Source organism: Palaemon carinicauda, unplaced genomic scaffold (assembly GCF_036898095.1).
Source record: "Palaemon carinicauda isolate YSFRI2023 unplaced genomic scaffold, ASM3689809v2 scaffold185, whole genome shotgun sequence".
Taxonomy (NCBI): Eukaryota; Metazoa; Arthropoda; class Malacostraca; order Decapoda; family Palaemonidae; genus Palaemon; species Palaemon carinicauda.
Genome location: NW_027169425.1, coordinates 83,304 through 103,966, shown reverse-complemented (window position 1 = coordinate 103,966; position 20,663 = coordinate 83,304). Strand labels below are relative to the sequence as shown.

At 36.0% G+C, this 20,663-nt stretch overlaps 1 long non-coding RNA gene across 1 annotated transcript; it reads right to left on the bottom strand.

The window, feature by feature from the left end:
* Nucleotides 1–176: 176 nt before the first annotated feature.
* On the bottom strand, nt 177–20,463 carry LOC137635855 (uncharacterized). Its single transcript, XR_011042806.1, has 3 exons — nt 20,315–20,463; nt 16,922–17,045; nt 177–1,095 (listed from the first exon to the last, which is right to left on the bottom strand). It is a non-coding gene; the product is annotated as an uncharacterized lncRNA (long non-coding RNA).
* Nucleotides 20,464–20,663: the final 200 nt, after the last annotated feature.

Here is a 20,663-nt window from a genome sequence, read left to right as displayed (position 1 = left end):
ACTTTTGTCTATAGTTGTTTTTTTTTTTTTTTTTTTTTTTAATTTGGTATTCCAGTTTTACAGGTTTTGTTTTAGTTAAATTAAGTTTTTTAGTATTCTTGTTTTCTGTTTTACCTTGAAAAGTTGTGGTTTTTCCAGCTATTTGGTCCTTGAAATCAAAGCTCGTAACTTGGTTTAACGGTTTTATTCTGGCATTTTTATTTTTTTTATCAGTTTCGTATTTTGCTTTTGTTTGAAAATTAAACTTCTTAATTTTGACTAGAAATTATTCACAAGAAAAAAATTCATGTTTGATATTTTGGTTCAATATTTTCATCATACTAATATATTTTTGTTCAGTCATAAAAATGATTATCAAATATTTTCATCATACTAATATATTTTTGTTGTCATAAAAATTATTATCAAACTATCTTCAGCTGCTTTAAATATATGACTTTTTACAGACGTTTTGCAAGAACTTCGGTTATCAGGACAAATTGTTAGTAACTTTAATTGATTTTCAGGTAATGTTAAAGGGATTATTATTACAATTTCAGAAGTGTTTAACTACACAAGCAATGGTTTATAAATGTTAAATATATTACCATTACAGTACAAATGATATGTTATGATGGTACATATTATTATTACTATCCAAGCTACAACCCTAATTGGAAAAGCAAGATGCTATAAGCCTAGGGGCTCCAATAGGGAAAAATAGCCCAGTGAGGAAAGGAAATAAGGAAACAAATAAATGAAGAGAGCAAATTAACAATAAATCATTCTAAAGAAAGTAATGTCAAAAGAGATATGTCATATATGAACTATTAACGTCAAAAACAAATGTGTCATATATAAACTATAAAAAGACTCATGTCCGCCTGGTCAACAAAAAAGCATTTGCTCCAACTTTGAACTTTTGAAGTTCTACTGATTCAATATCCGATTAGGAAGATCATTCCACAACTTGGTAACAGCTGGAATTTTGGGGTTTTCATCAATGTTGTTTCTTCTCTTCCAGGTGGTTCCTGTTGATGAACTTCACTGCTTTGCCAGGTGCCTTGTAGTGGAATGAAGTCTTCTGCCGTTTTTTTTCTTCCCGAAGAAGCCTTCCTGTTAAAGGTGGTAAGTTATATATTAGTTGACACACAAAAAGCCTGGATGTAAGTTAATAAAGAGAATTAAAATAATCTGTTTTTCTTAGCCATAAAAAACCAGAGTTCTTTAAACTAAAATGGTATTTAAAAACCAGAGTTCTTTAAACTAAAATGGTATTTTTTATTTAATATAAAGACTAAAGTACTGATAATTCATTTCAAGAGTCCCTCGTCTAACTCTTACTTTAGTTTAAGATACCAGTTGTGGATGACAATGGAAGGGGTAAGCATCCATGTGTGTTTAAAGGGCAAACACAAGAGATGCCTCTCTCTGTTCATCATATAACCCAGTCCCACTACACTGACACAAAGGTTTAGCAGCAGAAGTAGAAGAGAAACTTGAAACTTCTACTTGTTCTTGAAAGTTGTTCAGTCCAACTGGGAAGATATCTCACACTCCATTGATAGTACAAACAGGTGATAAGTTCCCAGGGAAAGGAGAGTCCCTAGCACCACTCCAGGAACACTAAGACACTGAAGGAAATCATCCTTCTGCTTCACACACTGCAGCAGTAAAACTTCAAGGATTGCCAACCTCCTTAGGATTACGTTGCTGACGTCACACTGCCACATGATGATTATTACTAGCTAAGCTATAACCCTAGTTGGAAAAGAAAAATGTTATAAGCCTAAGGGCTCCAACAGGGAAAATTACCCCCAGCAAGTAAAGAAATTAAGTAAATAAACAATATGAAAAGTAATGAACAATTAAAATATTTTGAAAATGGTAACAACACCAAAACAGATATTACATATATAAACTATAAAACTAAGAGCTACAACAGGGACAAATATCCCAACAAGGAAAGAAATTAAGGAAATAAATAATATGAAAAGTAATGAACAATTAAAATATTTTGAAAACGGTAACAACACCAAACCAGATATTACATATATAAACTATAAAAAGACTTATGTCTGCCTGTTCAACATGAGCGAGGAAATACAGAAAATATGAATGCTTTATACAGGTGAAAAAATTTAGTTATTAGAAGGTTGCACAGGAAATTATCACACATCCTACACTTATCAATAAACCACTGAACATTAATCCTTCCTTCTAAATACAATATCCTTAACAGAAAAGCTTTTAATAGGCATTTCCAGCTTCACAAACTAGGAATTAATGTAAAATTTGATTAATAGCATTACTAGGAATTACCTAAACAAAATAGACTTAAGATTAGTAGCATGATGTATGCAAAAGATTAGAGACTTTTAATTCAAAGAGACTACTAATTCATCTTTATTTGGACCAATTACAGTGTATTATCAAAACAGGGAATGAACCAAATAGCGAGAAGATTTCATATAAAGAAATGCTATACTGTACTGGAGATTTACCAATGATTGTAGAATAAATTTCAAAAGTAATTTTTATTTTCCTTAACTATACAAAAGCCAAGTCCTTTAATAGGCGTATACTTTCAGCAAAGCCTGATCTTGGTTGTTAAAATCTATAACGAGGTGTCTGTAGTTAATGCCTGGTGACAATGAAGCCCTGACTCCTAATTCCTAATTAGCCACTAGGATACAACCATGGCCTGGTATGCAGTCAAGGGAAGAACCTATATCTGTGAGGGGGATATGCTGTCTACATGTAAGGTCATACGAGAACATGGGTGCATACACATCTATTAACCCTTTTACCCCCAAAGGACGTACTGGTACGTTTCACAAAAGCCATCCCTTTACCCCCATGGACGTACCGGTACGTCCTTGCAAAAAAATGCTATAAAATTTTTTTTCTTTATATTTTTGATAAATTTTTGAGAAACTTCAGGCATTTTCCAAGAGAATGAGACCAACCTGACCTCTCTATGACAAAAATTAATGCTGTTAGAGCAATTTAAAAAAATATATACTGCAAAATAATAACGCCTTGGGGGTTAAGGGTTGGAAATTTCCAAATAGCCTGGGGGTAAAAGGGTTAACCCCCTCATTAGGAAAGATGGGAGAGGAGCTTCTAAACAAACTTACTACTTAGAAAAGATGCTTGATCATGTGGACCTCAACCTACATTCATTGTCTGGTCCAGTATATAACAGTGATTACTGCATCCCAAGGAAGGGGGAGATAAAAAAAGTTAATAAGGCCACTTGACATTACCCCTCATTCTGGAGTAACATCACGACTTATGCAAGGTGAGATGCCTCTTGTCCCGTGGGCAAGCTTGATTTACTGACCTGACCTGCTGAGCCCCTATTATTATTACCTTTATCATTACTAGCCCAGCTATAACACTCGTCTGAAATGCAGAATGTGCACTCTCACAAGAAGGTGAACGAAGAGGTGAGGGTACACTTCTGCAGGAGGGACCTGCTGTAGAAGGGCACAGTCCAGTAGGAGAATAAACCAGGCTACGAGTAAACATGCGAGTGCTCTCTCCTGTAGGAGCATGAGAACACACAGGAGAGAACTCATGGGCGCTTGAGCAAGCAAAGGTAGACACACACCTAGGGCTCTAGTGGGCATGTGAATAGCTGAGACTGAAGGAGTGTAAGCGAAAACAAAGCAGGCGCAGGAGCATGAGCACAAACACAAGTAATGCAAGGTTACACATGCATAAACTTGTATGTTAGTTGGTACACATGAGCATGTAAGGAAGTGCTTGTCATAAGTAAAAGGAGCACTCTCAAGTGTCCTCTGCATTGTCTCGTCTTATTTTTCGTCTTTGGTGAAGCAAGTCCATGGGGCAGTACTGTCTCTCCCACGAGGAGAGATACGGTAGCATAACATACGCAACTCCTATCGATCAGTCTTCTAGGCCTTGGTCCAAAAAGAAGAAAAAAAAGGTGGAACACTTCCATTCCGACTGGCAGTGAGTGAAGAGACTAGACCTTGTCTGGCATCCTGGCTGATGCCAAAGACACACTGAGGAAAGAGATCCTCGCTACTCTATGAAGAGGCAGCACTATCAGGAGATATGTCTCTAGAACCTTCTGTACACAAGAAAATTCTGACAATAAGAAGGGCAGTAACCCTCCTTCAAGTCGGCAGCAGTAGCTACTCCTATCATGCATAAGGAAATAAACAGTAACAGTAATGCTGTCAAACAGGAACAAGAAACCATATAAGCAAGATACACAGACAACTGTCAGTTAGCTACAAATGTCTGGAAAACAGAAAAACCCTTTCATCTTCATTAATATCCTTTGCACAGAACAAACTTCCAACAATTATCTAAAGGAAAAAGAAATAAGATTAAAAATGCCAGTTGACAGTGCTGGGAGTATAGTAAGTCTCATTTCCGGCAGATCAAGTGGCCATTCAGTAACTACCGACACCACCTTATAAATTTTAACATCTGGGTTCTAGCAATGCTGAATACATAATCCTATTAAAGGATGAAGATTTATATACAGTCCATGTAAAAACAAATATTGTGTTGCAAATTATTGTGGAGTCATTTGTCAACGCAATTCAATGTTATATTGTAGTGCTAAGGTTGCTACGTTTAAAAATGCATGTGTGTATCGTGAGATTGATGAATATAGAATTTCGTTCAAATTCATTGGATTGAGTTTATTAAGAAGCTATATACTGTACTGTATTGTCACATTTGAAAAGTGAGGGAAATTTGTTTTAGAAAATTTTTAGTAAGTTTGAAGTGAATGCAACACTGTACGCATGTCATTGTGCAATTGTGTAAAAAGGTAAAGTAGAAAATACGTAGGCATTGGCTGATTTTGGTCCAAGAACCACAGACTTCTCTTCATATTTGCTGTGACAGAGCAAGCAAGCAAGCTAAGCATCAATAATTTTTAAGTGTAAAGGAAATCGAGCAGTATGGAAGAAGAAATGAATGCTTTGAGGGAAGAACTGAGGAGGAAGAGTATTTGAGAATGAAAGGTTGAGGAAGAAAAGTGAATAACTGAGGATGATAGGTTAAGAGAAGAAACAGTGAAAGGTTACCTGAAAATACCTGAGATAATGGAAGCAAGAACATCTGAAATGAAGAAATTAGAGGGAAAGGAGATGCAGAAAAGAAGAGACTCGACTACACCAGCACGCAGGAAGTTGAACGAGGGTACTAAGAAAAGCAGATGTCAAGAAATGCAAAGTTTTAACCCTTTTAGCCCCAAAGAACATACTGGTACGTTTCACAAAACTCATCCCTTTACCCCCATGGACGTACCGGTACGTCCTTGCAAAATAATGCTATAAAATTTTTTTTTTTCATATTTTTGATAATTTCTTTTAAAAAATTCAGGCATTTTCCAAGAGAATGAGACCAACATGACCTCTCTATGACAAAAATTAAGGCTTTTGGAGCAATAAAAAAAAATATACTGCAAAATGTGCTGGGAAAAAAATAACCCCCTGGGGGTTAAGGGTTGGAAATTTCCAAAGAGCCTGGGGGTAAAAGGGTTAATTAATTTGATTTAGGTAAGCACTAAGATTTGCTGCTTTGTCAATAGTACTGTACTATTACCAAGTGATAAGTGCAAATAATATATTGTATAAAATAAATACAAAGGTCCGTTTCATGATTATCATTGATGGTAGAGTTAGTTCTCTTGCTTGAGGGTACACTCGGGCATACTATTCTATCTCGTTTCTCTTCCTCTTGTTTAGTTAAAGTTTTCATAGTTTATATTTGAAATATTTATTTAAACGTCATTGTTCATAAAATATCATTTTTCTTTGTTTCCTTTCCTCACTGGGCTATTTTCCCTGTTGGGGCCTCTGGGCTTATAGTATTTTGCTTTTCCAACTAGTGTTGTAGCATAGCAAGTAATAATAATAATAATAATAATAATAATAATAATAATAAGATGAAAGTAAATTGTTTGATCACATGCAATTGTAAAAACTCTTGAATAAATATATCTTGTCCTCACAGCCTCAATCCCCATATTATGAATAGATTTTAAAAAGACAAACATCTATGGAAGTGAAGCATTGATATTAATCTGAGAAAGAGGTGTTGGTTAGTAGTGATTAAGATATTTGAAAATCCCTGTATAACAAAATGAACCTAATGATGACCAGAACAGGATTAATGGGAAATGTGTAAACCACCAACAAAGTTGCATAGAAATATGTGGTTCAAGATAGTAAAGCTGACAGATGGTGTCAAGATGTGTGTTGGATTAAGTAATGTTTATTAATCCTTTTACCCCCAGGCTATTTGGAACTTTCCAACCCTTAACCCCCATGAGTTATTTTTTTCAAGCACATTTTGCAGTATATTTTTCATAAATTGCTCTAACAGCCTTAATTTTTGTCATAGAGAGGTCAGGTTGGTCTCATTCTCTTGGAAAATGCCTAAATATGCAAAAAAAAAATTGTAAATAGCAGTTTTTTTCAAGGACGTACCGGTACGTCCATGGGGGTAAAGGGGTGAGTTTTGTGAAACGTACCAGTACGTCCTTTGGGGGTAGAAGGGTTAAGGGATTTTAAATCAAATATAAAGCAAATGATCAAGTAAATTAACCTGATGAGACAGATGCACAGGTCTTAGGAAAGGTATTTCTGTTACAGTGGACTTCAAAGCTGGAAGCAAAAGGGCCTTACAGAAAAGTAGCAGCATCATAAAAAAAATTGTCTGCACCGAAGATCTTATTATATAATGTCCAAATAGAAAGGAAAACAATATGCAATACGGCCTATACTACTCTGTAATGCAGAAAAACTGGCTGCCGTATTGAGAAAAATAGAATGCATTTTGTTAGGGGTGGCATTATAGATTGCTGTGGGTTAACTATTATATCTCACACTAAGTTGTACAGGTATTATATGTGAAAGGCACAATTGTATGTTTATAATTACCTCATAATAGATATGAACATATGAAAATGTCTGATCTGTGGTGACGAATTAATGTGACAGCCTAAGCCAACATCTAGTAAAAGATATAAGTACTGTATGTATAATTGAACACCAACATTGAAGTTACGCACACTGTGATAAAAATACATCATACATCATACAATAGATCATCAAAGTCTGCATATCCAATTCTTTTAAAAATAAGGGGAACAAGAACATGGTGTATAGCATGTGTTTCATACATGATCGTACACTAACGTTAGTTTTTTCTCTAGTTCTCCCCTGCTCTAATAATATAAACCTGTTTAAGTTTGCTATCAAACGTCTTGTTTGGTTTGAATTTTGTCATTTTTTTTTGCAACTATCTGTATATTAGCTCACTGTCTTGTTGAATAAACTATCACATACATCTCTCCTCTCTGTTAGGACCAAACAGTTAAATTGCCACATTAGCAACCCAAACCAAACTGTACCACCACCGTTATCAAAGTGTGATCCATTTTTCTTGACTGTGCAGCCAATGTCCCTAGGCCATATTGCATAAGGCTTTCCCTTTTTTATTAACCCTTTTACCCCCAAAGGACGTACTGGTACGTTTCACAAAAGCCATCCCTTTACCCCCTGGACGTACCGGTACGTCCTTGCAAAAAAAATGCTATAAAAGTTTTATTTTTCATATTTTTGATAATTTTTTGAGAAAATTCAGGCATTTTCCAAGAGAATGAGACCAACCTGACCTCTCTATGACAAAAATTAAGGCTGTTAGAGCAATTAAAAAAAAATATACTGCAAAATGTGCTGGGAAAAAAATAACCCCCTGGGGGTTAAGGATTGGAAATTTCCAAATAGCCTGGGGGTAAAAGGGTTAATACAACATTATATAAGAGGATTTTGGGGGAGACTATTTCTCCTTGTTAATGCCTCTCGATTTGACTCCTGACTTCAGTGTAACAAAAATGCTCTACCTCTTCTAACACCTATTCATCTGTCCAGACAGAAATTGTTCCTTTTGAACAAATGTTTCAAAACAAAATGTCCTTAAGTCATATGGAAACAGACTTGAAAACCAGCAGCCTAATGCTGTGGATAAGACATTTGAAGAGCAGTATGAGAATGAAAGCGTAAGAGAATGAAAATATATTACACATGAGTACATGCTGGCAACACCAGAGTGAAGAGATGTGATTGCAAAGTCTAAGAGGGATATAATAAGAAAAGGCATATTGAAGGGTATTTCAAGAACAGAATGGGTAAGAAGAATAACTAGGTGGTCAATGGGTATCTGTTTTTGGCTCTGGCAAAGTAGATCAGCGAGTGAAAGATTGTTACAGAAGTCAGATTACGGTGAATGTTTCATGAATACTGGATTAGATCCCATAGCAAGTATGTGGAGTGCTGTAATCATACATACATACATACATATACCAAGGCACTTCCCCCAATTTTGGGGGGTAGCTGACATCAACAAAGAAACAAAAACAAAAAGGGGACCTCTACTCTCTACGTTCCTCCCAGCCTAACAAGGGACACAAGAGAGTAGAGGTCCCCTTTTTGTTTTTGTTTCTTTGTTGATGTCGGCTACCCCCCAAAATTGGGGGAAGTGTCTTGGTATATGTATGTATGTATGTATGATTATCATGGCCCAAAGAATCATTTTTCTAAAATAGGTTAGGCTTTAAGAAGCCAATGTACATGTTGTGGAATGGAAGGTCAATGTGGAGTGTGTGTGTATATAGTTAACCCTTTTACCCCCAAAGGACGTAATGGTACGTTTCACAAAACTCACCCCTTTACCCCCATGGACGTACCGGTACGTCCTTGCAAAAAAATGCTATAAAACTTTTTTTTTCATATTTTTGATAATTTTTTGAGAAAATTCAGGCATTTTCCAAGAGAATGAGACCAACCTGACCTCTCTCTGACAAAAATTAAGGCTGTTAGAGCAATTTAAAAAAAAATATACTGCAAAATGTGCTGGGGAAAAAAATAACCCCTTGGGGGTTAAGGGTTGGAAATTTCCAAAGAGCCTGGGGGTAAAAAAGGGTTAAGATGTGAAAAAGAGAATGTCAGGAATCGATTAGAAATGAAGTTTGGTAGACCTGGATATAAAAAGTGTTTGAAGAGATGCGTCCTATACTCGAAAAGAATACATACAGTACTGTACTCAAAAGATGAAAATGGTTTTACATGTAATGTAGTGATGTGAGATGACAATATAAAAGATAATACTGTAGTATAAGTTGGAACGCAGCTTCAATTGATGGCCTTATGACAGGTAGGTATCAAGTAGTTTTTGAAAACAATACTATTATTATCTGCAAAACAGGGGTAATACTCAGTATAAAATTTGTATAAAGTAAGGTTTCAAGATCATTATTTAAGGTAAAACTAAGTGTACTAAAGTGCCTGTTTGTTAACCCTTTTACCCCCAGGCTCTTTGGAAATTTCCAACCCTTAACCCCCAGGGGGTTATTTTTTTCCCAGCACATTTTGCAGTATATATATATATTTTTTTAAATTGATCTAAAAGCCTTAATTTTTGTCATAGAGAGGTCAGGTTGGTCTCATTCTCTTGGAAAATGCCTGAATTTTTTCAAAAAATTATCAAAAATATGAAAAAAAAAATTTATAGCATTTTTTTACAAGGACGAACTGGTACGTCCATGGGGGTAAAGGGATGGGTTTTGTGAAACGTACCAGTACGTCCTTTGGGGGTAAAAGGGTTAAGGTAAAACTAAGTGTACTAAAGTGCCTGTTTGTTAATGGGTACTTGTGTAAAATAAAGGTGAAAATGGATTAATTGTAGTTTTAGAGTTAAGAAATAAGGTGAAATAAATGGGTATTTTGTCTAACTTCACCATGAATTTCTGGGTACAGAAGGAACTTTTCATTGGTATACGAGGGTAAGAAGAGATTTGAAAAATATGAAGTGGGATGAACATGAAAACTACAAAATATAAAAGCTACAATGAATAAAAAAGGGATTTTGACGAAGGAAAAACCAATTTCTGGGCTCAACCTGTGTCGCCCAGTGAAATGCTCCTTAAAGCACCATTTCAAAGGTATAAATACTGCTAAATATACCAGAGAAAAAAGTTGCATGGAATGCTAGGAATATATCCAGCTCGCTCACCCCTAAAGGGTGTCGGTATTAAAACTGGGGCGAGTGATACCACTACCAGAGGTCCCTTTCCAATTGGACTTCTCCCTCCTCAAAATCCTCCATTACTACGAGGTGTCGTCCACTACAGAAGACTAGCTGTAGGAACGATAGATAAGAAAGGCAATCAAGAGTAAAGAGAAGAAACTTATGGCAATTACGAAACAGGAAATTGTTTAAAAATATTCAAGAAACTAAAAAAATCTTTAGAAATTGCCAAGGAATACAGCTTAGTGTAAAGATTTACGAACAACTGGACCTGAATAAATAATGGAGGTTATGTCCTGTATCTATGCCGTTTCACGATTTATTTTGGGTCAATACAAATAAGTATTCTATTAGTTGAATGAGTGGAGAATAGAAATTGCTGCATGGTTTGAAAAGGTTAGTATGACCGATATTTATAGAAGTGACTGTTGAGAAGGATGATGCGGTCTCGAGTAAAGTGGCCTTAAAGTGGCCTCTAGAGCAAATATGTCTCCATGCTGACGTGGTAAGTGCAAAATATATTTGGAAAGTTTCAAATGCCATATTACCGTAAGAGATTTACCAATGTGTGTAGACTAAGTGAGTAAGAGTGGAGACAAATGTACAGTATAGCTAAATCTAAAAGCAACAAGCATGTCAAATTTATTGAATAGATGAGGAATAAAGAATTTATTTTGAGTTCATTAGATTAAATTTTTATACATTAAGTAGATTTATTAAGTTAAAAATGTAGATTTAAGTAGATTTATTAAGTTAAAAATGTAGATAAGTTTTTTTAACAAGACAGTACTTTTACTATGAAAAGTGAAGGTTAATATGTTTTAAGAAAATAGTACTGTAAGTGTGTCAATTTCAAAATTATTATTGATGGTAAAACAGTGTATGAATGGAACTGGGTAACCATGTAAATAGAAAAAATAAATAAATGTATGATTACTTGTGATCCCTATAAATTCCAATCCTGCTATTTTCCATGTTGGAGCACCTGGGCTTATAGCATCCTGATTTTCCAACTAGGGTTGTAGCTTGGCAAGAAATAATAATTATAAATATAATATATCAGACCTAACATGGGCATTACTCATTGGGCTCCCACTCAACTGGGTCCAGAAAGAAGTGTGAGTGAGGTTAGACTTTACAGTTTGGAAGTGTGACATGGAAGACGAATTGAAGGCTTTGAGATATGAGCTATGGAGGAGAGAAAATAAGGAGGAAATATTTGGGAAGGAAAAGGAGTACTGAGGAGGTTAGTGAAAGGGATAAAAAACAGAAGAGGTTCCCTGAAAACCTCAAAGGAAATAATAAAAGATGGGATAGTATACATTAAGAAAATGTTTAGAATTCAAGGTGCAGAAAAAGAAAAAGAAACAATGAAAGCAAGGATAGCATACATTAAGAAAACGTTTAGAATTCAAGGTGTAGAAAAAGACAGAAATAATGAAAGAAAGGATAGCATACATTAAGAAAATGTTTAGAATTCAAGGTACAGAAAAAGATGGAAATAATGAAAGAAAGGAGAGCATACATTAAGAAAATATGAAGAATTGAGGGTGCAGAAACAGAAGACGGAAATAATGAAAGAAAGGATTGCATATATTAGGAAAATGTGAAGAATTGAAGGTGCCGAAAAAGAAGATGGAAATATTGAAAGAAAGGAGAGCATACATTACTAAGAAAATGTTTAGAATTGAAGGTGCAGAGAAAGAAGAAAGACAACCCTTGCAATAGCTTCCTGGAATGTGAATAGGAGTACAAGAAAAATTGTATCAAAGTGCAAGGCTGTGAGAAAAGTACTATGTAAAAGCAAATATGTGAGAGTACTCATCAATGGATACGAGTCAAGATAAGAAAGCAGAGAGGATGGGAGAGTCAAGAGTAACAATGTAAAGAAATAATGTTAACAGAAGCAATAGCTTATGGCTTTCTCTACTTTACATCTCTTGTTACTGGGGTTGTCAACAAACTTCAGGGCCTCTATAATAATGTCAAAGTATTGTCTGAAAGGAGTGAGATATGTGGAGATACAATAAGCAAAGATCATGGGTGTATGAACTACGCAGTTTCTTTTGTTAATTTTGTATGGGAAGCACGCCATTTTTTAAAAGACTATTACGAGTGCGAGTGAGAAAGGTCGAGTGATCAGGCGACAAGAATAAAAAGATACGAGAATAAGATAGAAGGAAGAGTTTGAAAAAGGAATGGGGAAAATGATTGGAGATGTATATGGCATAGACTGGAGACAGGGAATGAGGATGTAAGGGACGAGAATTTAAATATTTCATACGTGTGAGAGTTTACCCATTTGAAAATGAAGTATAGGAACTAATGGAAGATCATGAGTTATAATGTAGTGTGTTTGTGGGAGAGAAAACAGAGGAAAGAATCCAAGAGCAAATGACTTACAGTATTGTATAGATTCATCAACCCTTTTACCCCCGGGGTATTTGGAAATTTCCAACCCTTATCCCCCAGGGGGTTATTTTTTTCCCAACACATTTTGCAGTATATTTTTTTTAAATTGCTCTAACAGCCTTAATTTTTGTCATAGAGAGGTCAGGTTGGTCTCATTCTCTTGGAAAATGCCTGAATTTTCTCAAAAAATTATCAAAAAATATGAAAAAAAAAATTTTATAGCATTATTTTGCAAGGACGTACCGGTACGTCCATGGGGGTAAAGGGATGGCTTTTGTGAAACGTACCAGTACGTCCTTTGGGGGTTAAAGGGTTAACGTGTAACTCGGTGAATGTTATGGCAAAGTTTCTGGATAAATACTAAGGGAATGAATGTGTGAGAGAACTAGACAGTCGAAGGTTATATATACCAGGAATGGTAGACTGAACACACAGGAGATTGCAAGTCATGAAAAGGATACAAGAATGAATGTATGAAAGTCAAATTTAAAAAGGGTTTTAGATGAAACAGAATGGGTCATAACATGAATGAAGGCAGATATACGTTTTGGTTGCAGAGAAAGGGCATTGTGTGAATTAGTACAGTAAAGCAAGTCAAAACACCACCAGTGTAAAAAGTTTGGCCATAAAGCAATAGTATGTGGATTCAATTTGTAGGGGTGCTGAAATTGTGGTCAGCAGGGCCATTCTGCTAGGATGTACAATAATACAAAACATGTGGGAGGGTGGGCTGTGACACCCTAGCAGTACCAGCTGAACTCGGTTGAGGCCCTTGTTAGGCTGGGAGGAACGTAGAGAGTAGAGGTCCCCTTTTTTGTTTTTGTTTCTTTGTTGATGTCGGCTACCCCCTAAAATTGGGGGAAGTGCCTTGGTATATGTATGTATGTATGTATGTATGATTATGCAAACAGCGGCATTGCTGGTTGTGTAACGCCCATGTATAGGAGACTTAAGACTAATGAAAAAAGGAACGTCAGGAACGGATGATGGTAATATTTGGAGAAATGAATAAAAGGTGATAAAACTAACACAAAATAATGACCTCAGTGATTTGTGTACGGGTAAGTATAAGTGGCTGCGAATGACAAGCCAAATTTACAGCAGAGGATCAAATAGCTCGATAAAAGGTCAGATTTTGAGCAAAAAGAATATGACATGAGTAAGAGTGTATGAAAGACCAACTAGAAGTCAATTCTGTACTAGAGCATGAATAGGTGGTTAAGAATAAGTGCAAGGCATATTTAGAGAGGATTATCGCTATTATTTTTAATGAATATATTTCATGATTTATTAACCTGCATCCACAAAATCCATCTTCCTTTACAGCTTGGTTTGAGAGAACAGTTCTAGACAGAATGGATAGTGTATTTAAAGTGCTGGCATAACTGAAGTGTTCGTTAGTCTAATTTTCTACATTTTCTACATCCGAAGTCGGTTGTGGAACGGATTAAATTAGTATGTAGAGGTACCACTGTATACCAATCATAGTCAATTTTTTAATCTGGCAAAGGCTTCTTCCTATTAAAATCTTATCAATGCATTCAAGAACTAATATAGTCTCAATAAAAAAAAATATATAGCCATCCAATCAAAAATAATCATGAACAAAAATCTTAAGAAAATCCTTTCTGGTAATCATAAACTTTTAAGTTACACTGTGCCTATTTTAACCATATAATTTCCCAGAAACTTTTTACCCACGGGAAATTGCATTTGTTAAGGTACATACATAACCTTTCCATAAATGGCCATATAGTAGCTTGATTAAACTGAGGATTCATCTCATAAAATGCTGCTCTTGATGTGCACATGATGTTTACGTATTGTTTCGTCACACTTGATTTTCCTAGGGTGCCTCAACGTACTCTAACACATTATTATTACTTGCTAAGCTACAACCCTAGAAAAGATAGCAGGATGCTATAAGCCCTGGAGCACCAAGAGAGAAAAAAGCCCAGTGGGGAAAGGAAACAAGGAAAAACGCAATATTTTAGGAACAGTAACAACATTAAAATAAATATTTTCTATATAAACAATAAAAACTGAACAAAACAAGAGGAAGAGAATTAAGATAGAATAATGTGGCCCACTGTACCATCAAGCAAGAGAACTCTACCCCAAGAGAGAAGGCCATGTTACATAGGCTATTGCACTACCCAAGATTTGAGAACAACGCTTTAATTTTAGCGTGTCCTTCTTCTAGAAGAGCTGCTTACCATAGCCAAAGTCTCTCTTCTACCCTTACCAAGAGGAAAGTAGCTACTGAACAATTACAGTGCAGTAGTTAACCCCTTAGGTGAAGAAGAATTTCATAATCTCAGTTTTATCAGGTGTACGAGCACAGGAGAATACGTAAAGAAATATAGGCTAGACTATCCGGTGTGTGTAGGCAAAGGGAAAATGAACCGTAACCAGAGAGAAGGATCTAATATAGTATTGTCTTGCCAGTCAAATTACCTCATAGCTCTCTAGTGGTAGTATCTCAACGAGTGGCTGGTGCCCTGGCCAACCTATTACAGGTACCTACTGGATTATTAATTTTTCCCTTTCACTTTAATAATTTTTCCTTGTCCGAAAAGACAATAGAAAAATCACAAGCAATCTCATTATAATTTAACATTTCTATCTCCTTTGGTTTTACTTTTATCAAAATTGTCTTAATTTCTAAATTGCACATTGTGGTGACAGATGTGGTAATGCCCCTGACTGGTGAACGCCAGATAGGAGTTCGACTCCAGCTCAAACTCTTTAGTTCCTTCGATCGCTGCAACCTCACCATCCTTGTGGGCTAAGGATGAGGGGTTTAGGAGAGCCTTTAGGACTATCTGCTGGGTCATCAGCAGCCATTGCCTGGCCCTCCTTGGTCCTTGCTTGGATGGAGAGGGGGCTTGTGCACTAATATGTATATATGGTTAGTCTCTAGGACATTATTCTGGTCGTTAGGGCAATGTCACTGTCCCTTGCCTCTGCCATTCATGAGCAGCCTTTAAACCTTTAATACTATTCAATAGTCCATTGCACAAGCCAAAATGGTAATCAATTTTATAGATAACTTGCAATGGATGAAGATGCCAATGGATAGAGTTGATGATTAAAGATAAAAGTAATAAAATTGAGCTAAAACAATAGAAGTACCAGCCTAAAATGTCTACCAATGTGACCAGCTTAGAAGCTCAGTGTCCTCTATATAAAACTGTTCAAATCAGGTCAATTATTATCAAAGCACTTTTATCAATATGATGCAGTGGCTTTGTTAGAGCAAATTATTTCCTTTTTACTGTCGACAGTGGGATCCTCGTGTATTCATTTTAAACTTTTGTAAGAAAGTATACTAAAGCCCCTAGGCTAGTAGCCTAGGCGCGGTGAGAATCGACTACCTAAACTCTCGTATACTATCTTGGAAGAGGAAAATTTATGCAGTAATATCTTATATGTATAAAATATTGCCTAAAGCTTCAATAAATTATCACACTAGGAAAACTATATCATGCATGAGAGTAAGGCTAGGTGCCTAGGCTAGGAAGCCTAGCATGAGTGAGGATCGGTAACTAAATCGCCGAAACCACGGTACCATCGGCATAATATAAAATTTCCTAGCTAAAAATGCTAAATAGCTAAATTTATTAAAGCGAATATATACCGGGAAGGTCGTTCTGGCTGACTAAATGACACATGCATATCAAACGACCGCGTCCATGACGCCATCCGGTTAGGCAACAGCTCATGTTGCGTTAATTAAGTCTTGAATCGATGAAAAAACTGGCAAGAGCTTACATTTATACAAATTAAAGATAATACTCAACTTTCCAGAGGCAGATGAAGGTGGAGAAAGCATCATAGCTGATAAAGTAATCCAAAAACACCGAGTTTGTATCACTACGAGAGAAAGAATGACAAGATGGCGCCGGGACGTGACGTCATACTGGCGCTCAACTATAGTACGAGTAGGAGCGTTGCCTTAATAACAGCCCTCCTACAATTCTTGCCACTTTCCCCTCTCGAAGCGTAAATGCTATTAGGGGTGTAGAATACGTCCTCAGATATGCGATATCACTAAAGGCGAAAGCCAGGGATATTCGCGCCAGGAGTTAGAATTCTGGATACCTTAAGGTAAAATTCTCTGGGGATATATCACTGTAGTTAAATATAACCTAGGAAGCTTCTATGAAGGAACTTCCATCAGGACGACATGGCTACCTAACCCAAAAATAGATTTTTCGCTTCGCTCAAAATCCGTTTTATGCTACTAACAGTATACCGTTAGTCGCAAACACTTGAATCACACAGCTAATTATGTAAACAAACAAAAGCCTAAAAAATAAAACTATTAAAATTATTCTAATTCATGAACCCAATCATAGATTTATCCTCTGGTTGTTCACTGGAAACCATAACTAATAACCGTGACTATTTCCACCCGATATCTATAGCTACAGTACTGTATTACCTTTTACATGTCAAGAGTAGGTAAAGATCATTGATGTGGAGGATTGCTGTGCAAAACTAGTCCTTTGCTAGTCAATACACTTGCTAGTATCCATCTCGGTGCACACAAATATTCCTTACTTCACCTGAAAAAGATAACTCTGTATCAGAAAGATTGAAAATAGCAAATCAGACAATGGCTAGGTTAAGTAAAATTTTGAAATCACATCACCTGAAATTACATATTACAGGTTATATATCAGTTTAGCGAGATCGGTGTTACTGTATGGACATGAGTCGTGGTATAACAATGAAACAATATCTAACAGATTTTGTAGATTTTACATCAAAGCCCTCTGAAGAATATTAAAAGTTAAATGGCAGGACAGGATTAGAAACTGAAACTATAAGAGAGATTACTCAAGTGCCATATGTGGATGAGAACATGGTGAGGGGTAGATGGAGATGGTTTGGGCATGATCTTTGCACTCCAAGAGATTAGTTCACCAAACCTTCCACTGGGCTCCATAAGGCACTAAAAGTTTCGGAAGACCCAGGACTACATGGCTGAGGACTATGAAGCATGAAGTAAATGATGATGAATGGAGAAGTATGGTTTTAAAAGCTCACTATAGAGATGGCTGCGTCAATAGGCGTGGGAGGTGACGCGTGGGAGATTACGATGATAAATATATATATATATATATATATATATATATATATATATATATATATATATATATATATATGTGTGTGTGTGTGTGTATGTGTTTACACACAAAATAGAATTATAAATGCATATACAGTATATAGGTACTGTATATATGAAGAAAAGGAAAATAGGGAAAAACTACAGAAGTAGTTTAAGAACCAAACATTAAAATAAATCTTTCATATATAACCTATACAAACTTCAAAATAACAATGAGGAAGAGAACCAAGATAGAATAGTGTGCCAGAGTCTAACAGTTACTCTCTATGTGCAAAATCTTTTACTGCCTAACGAACAAGGATACCGCAATGGTGTACCTTCATGCATTGAATACATTTCAAAACAAATGATAAATGTATTTTCTTAATATAAACGTGATCCCTTTAATCGAGAGGTGGCAGTAGTTAGCCAACTCAACCTGACACGCCACCGAGCTCCCAATTTGACCTTAAATCTGAGATTTCTGGGGTTGTTGGGACAGGAAAAGTAACATAAGACGACTTGGGTTTACTTTTTATAAACTAGCGATTTGTTCCTACGAAAAAGCAAATCTCATTTTTCCTCTGCCTACGCAAACATCGAACAGTCTGGCTTATTCTTTCCAGAATCTCCTCTCTCCTCATACACCTGACAACACGGAGATTACCAAACAATTATTCTTTGCTCAAGGGGGTTAACTACTGCACTGTAATTGTTCAGTGGCTACTTTCTTCTTCAGGGCAAGGGTACAAGAGACACTTTAGCGATGGTAAGCAGCTCTTCTAGGTGAAGGACACTCACAAAAGCAAACCGTTGTTCTCAATCTTTACCTTGGGTAATGCCATAGCCTCTCTATCAGTCTTCAAAAATCAAATTAGAGATCTCTTGCTTGAGGATACACCCAGGCACATTATTCTATGTTTATTATTATCATTATCATTATTATTAGCTAAGTTACAACCCTAGTTGGAAAAGCAGAATGCTATATGCCCAAGGGCTCCAACAGGGAAAATAGAATACGAGGGAAGTAATGAACAATTAAAATATCTTGAAAACAGTAACATTAAAATAAATCTTTCATATATAAACTACAAAAACTTGGGCTTATTGCATCCTGCTTTTCCAATTAGGGTTGTAGCTTAGCAAGCAATAATAATAATAATAATAAATGATAAAGCAGATAAACCAATGCACATCAAGATAATTTCTTACGATATAGTAAGTTTTCAGTAGCCTATTTTCAATCCTATCGCTAAGAATGAGGCCGTCTAGGGGATTCCCATGGGGGCCTTAGCCCCCGTTTAGATAAGTAGGTAAGGACACTGTTTGTACGTTAGGTTAGGTAGGGAAGCTAAGGTTACACAGTGTTCTATCCACGAGTCCCTGTCCGTCGTTATATAAAGGCTCGTATCGTTCAGTACCAAGCTCTAAACCAAAGTTGAAAATAGACATTTTTGGGATTGAAGTACTGTACCTTGAACCAGGCAGTCTCGCAAACGAACATAATAGCAATGGATTCACATTCAAGACTTAAAATTTATATAACTTAGGATGGGAAAACATTTCCTTGGAAAAAGTTTTTCCTAAAGTAAGTACACATCCAACCTAAAGAAATACTCCTTAAATAAAATAAATGTATACGCTAATAATTTTCACCTTTTCCTACCTAAATCATAAGTCGAATACAAGCTACAGTCTGAATATCCTAGTAGGATACAAGCTACAATAGCACAAATTTATTCCAAGCATTTCCCTGGATTATAATTGTGTACCTTTTTCTACGTACCGCTAACTACTTCTCGCTACCTTTCCGCTTGGAGAGCAAGGGTAGCCACGTCCAAACAAAAACCATTTGAGGGAAGTTTCTCCCCACTTGAATCGGAACACTTCAAAGTACCTGTACAAAAGTAACACTTCCTATTTCCTTCATTAGAAGTGTTGTGCTATAGTAAATATTTACCCACATTAACTTGATCCGGTTCGTCCCAATCAACAACAAAAACTTCGGATTTTGCTATGCTGTGCGCGTTTCGCTCGCAAATAAACATAAATCACTGCTCCTCTCTTCTCTCAAGCGGTATGAGGATGTGTTACACACACCTATCACATGGGTCCCTATTATGGTCTCATAAATGCCTATAATTTACATCACGCCCCTCAAATGGCTTTCGCTTCGCAGCGGCTTCGTTCACTCACAAATAAATATTTCAACGTTTAAAATCAGACAATAGGAACAATTCTTTTCATCATTAATGTAAATTTCTTTTGTATCCACACACCTACGACGTTCTAGTTTGTTTTTCTTGGTTAAATAACGCGACATTTCTTCGCAACACATTTTTTGCACAAATCCATAATGAGAAATATTTAAAAAAATGTAAGTTTAATAACTTTCCTCCAAGTTGTTGTTTTATGTTTCCCATGTCACAATTAGTAGCTCTTGTTACCTATTATTATTATTACTAGCTAAGCTACAACCCTAGTTGGAAAAGCAAGGTGTTATAAGCCCAAGGGCTCCAACAGGGAAAAATAGCCCAATGAGGAAAGGTAATAAGGAAATAAATAAATGATATAAGTAATGAAAATTAAAATTAAATACTTTAAAAACATAAACAACACAAACAAATTTAATTTATGAACTATAAATGGACTTGTGCAAGCCTGTTCAACATAAAAACATTTGCTGTGAGTTTGAACTTTTGAAGTAAAACAGATTTAACTTACCCGATTAGGAAAATCATTCCACAACTCGGTCACAGCTGGAATAAAACTTCTTGAGTACTGTGTAGTATTGAGCCTCATGATGGAGAAGGCCTGACTACTAGAATTAACTGCATGCCCAGCATTACGAACAGGATGGAACCGTCTGGGAAAATCTGAATGTAAAGGATGGTCAGAATTAGAAAAAATCTTACGCAACATACATAATGAACTAATTGAACGACGGTGCTAAAGGTTAATATCTAGATTAGGAATAAGAAATTTAATAGACCTTAATCAATTGAAAGATGAGAAAAAAATATTAGTTACTGTAAGTCTGCTCATTTTCCAAGTTGTTTCTTAATGTTTCACG